Source organism: Mastomys coucha, unplaced genomic scaffold (genome assembly GCF_008632895.1).
Source record: "Mastomys coucha isolate ucsf_1 unplaced genomic scaffold, UCSF_Mcou_1 pScaffold5, whole genome shotgun sequence".
NCBI lineage: Eukaryota > Metazoa > Chordata > Mammalia > Rodentia > Muridae > Mastomys > Mastomys coucha.
This window is the reverse complement of record NW_022196911.1, coordinates 115,122,614-115,124,871: the sequence shown is the minus strand read 5'-3', so window position 1 is coordinate 115,124,871 and position 2,258 is coordinate 115,122,614. Positions and strand designations below refer to the sequence as shown.

The following is a 2,258-nucleotide window of genomic DNA, read 5'->3' as shown; positions in this document are numbered from 1 at the left end:
TCCCTCCCTCTCTGCAGTCACTAATTGAGTGTAGCTCTTCTTCTAGGGATGGGGGTGTTGTAAGAACTCCATCCATGTTGCCTGGCTTGTTAGCTAGTGGTATAGTTGTTCAGGTCTTGTCTAGGTAGCCACATTGTTGCGATTTCACATGGGCAGGTTCCCTGCCGCATGTCTAGCAGCCAGCATCCTGGTCCTCTGGCTTTAACAGTCTTCAACTGTGTTCCCTGAGCCTTAGATGTAAGGGCTGTGCTGTAGATGTATCAGCTAGGGCTGGGCAGCCCAAGGTCAGCTCTCCTCCACATATGGACCAGTTTGACTTTCTGTGGTGGTCTCCATCTGCTGCAGGAGAACAAGCTCTTAGCTCGTTCACTCTGAGACATTGATCTTTCTTCTCCCCAAGGTGTTGATGATGTCATTAGTCCGTCCAGAATATTTGTTTCCTCTCAGGTATTATAGCTTTTAGGACTAAAGTTACTGTGGGCTATTTAAAATAATAATAATAATAATAATAATAATAATAATAATAATAACTTCTCTACCAGATTATCTAACGGAATATAGTATATACTGCCTATGTTAATATCTTCTTCATCTGTCTCCGTTTCAACCTCTCCTTATCTTAGGGGCTACTCTCTGCCTCTTTTCATATCTGACAATTTTTTTAATAAATTTTATTTTGTGTATATGTGTTTTGCCTGCACATGTGTCTGTGCACCATGTATGTGCCTGGTACCCATTAGAAGAGGGCATCAGATCCCCTAGAACTGGGATTATAGACAGTTGTAGGTTTTTATGTAGGTTGTTATGTGGGTGCTACAAGTCAAACCTAGGACCTCTGGAAGAGCAGCCCATGCCCTTAACTGCTGAGCCATCTGTCCATCCCCAGACCTGGTAATTTTTAATTAGACGTTGGATGGTGTCAGTTTTACCTCAATGAGAGGTGGGTGCCACCATCTGAGTCACTGAGGCATATTCCTGTCTGTGTCCCTAAGCTTTGTTCTGGGGTGACTAAAAGATGGTTTGACCCTTGACCCTTGATTTTGAGCCCGGCAGTTCCTATTCTCAGATTGTCAGTGGCTCAGAGATGATTCTGCCTCTAATCATTCTTGTGACCAGGACCTTGGGAACTATAAAGCCCCTTTACCTCTTGACTAACCTCTCTTCCACCACATGAACGCCTGCACTCTTAGGTGGTACTTACTGCAGCCGTGGGGAGTCTTGGTTGGGTGCTGGATGGAGCCGGTCTCTTGGTTGGTTATCACTTCATGCAGGAGGCAAAAGGGCATCCTTGACTCTCCACTCTGCCAATAAGCAGAAGATTTTCTTCTCACGCTTGGATCTACCTGGGATGTGACTACATGGCCCTTTGGGGGATGCATACATATGCATGTGCACATGCATAGACCCAGGGGTGCCAGGCATATGCCTGTCCTGGTCTCTGTGTCCTCTAGGGTGGGAGGAGTGAGGTTGTCTGAAAAGACAGATCATGGTGCTGTCAGAGCACCTGGGGCTTGGTGCTTGAGGTCCCAGAATGGAAGCCAGCACCTCTGTTTTTCTTCACCATGAGAACCGGCAATGGAACGCTGCAGCTTGGGGTACAGAACCTGACAAAGGGCAAGTCATATACTGTCTTCTGGGGAGAATCTTGTCTGTGAAGAATAAGAGAGGGGAGGGGAGGGGAGGAGAGAGGTTAGGAGAAGGGAAGGGAGGGGAAGGAAAGGGAAGGGTTAGGAGGGGAGGGAAGAGCAGAGAAAAGGGAGGAGAGAGGAGGGGAGGGGGGAAAGGAGAGGAGGGGAGAGGAGAGGAGAGGAGAAGGAATGAGTGAACACCATAGTCAGCAACCCCCAGCCACCCCTCCTCCATAAACATCACTGAGTAGGGTGTGAGGCTAAGCATCCAGTCCTCACACAGCCCCCACACTGGCCTTATCTGAGATGGGTAAGCTGAAGCCTTACTCTGCCCGAGCACCATCTCCCTCTTGACTCTTTCTCTGGACACAGCATTGCCAGCCAGCCAGGGGCTTGGAGTCAGCCCAGCTCCCTTCAGCCCACACTTTCTTCCATGCCAAGCGTGTCCCTGAGCCGTGCTGATTGTGGACTTCTTGGCTGGAGTTTCTGCACCCTGCCATGTAGAAGGAGCTGGTAGATCAGAAGGACTCCGAGGGCTCAGCCTTCCTGTGCATCTGGCCCGATGCCTCCTTGAGAGATATCTATCTCCACTACCCAGACTGCTGCTGATTGGAGTCATATGTTATGGTG

The 2,258-nt window shown here is 49.0% G+C and overlaps 1 protein-coding gene and 1 long non-coding RNA gene across 13 annotated transcripts in view; one reads left to right on the top strand and one right to left on the bottom strand.

Moving 5' to 3' along the window:
- Rbfox3 (RNA binding fox-1 homolog 3) overlaps positions 1-2,258 on the top strand; it is a 436,622-nt gene that overhangs the window by 315,105 nt on the left and 119,259 nt on the right. The window lies entirely within an intron of this gene.
- LOC116079282 overlaps positions 1-2,258 on the bottom strand; it is a 10,966-nt gene that overhangs the window by 5,980 nt on the left and 2,728 nt on the right. The window contains exons 2-3 of the long non-coding RNA XR_004113858.1: positions 1,505-1,649; positions 1,202-1,301 (exon numbers count right to left, since the gene is read on the bottom strand). This is a non-coding gene — a long non-coding RNA (uncharacterized LOC116079282). The remainder of the gene's footprint in view (positions 1-1,201; positions 1,302-1,504; positions 1,650-2,258) is intronic.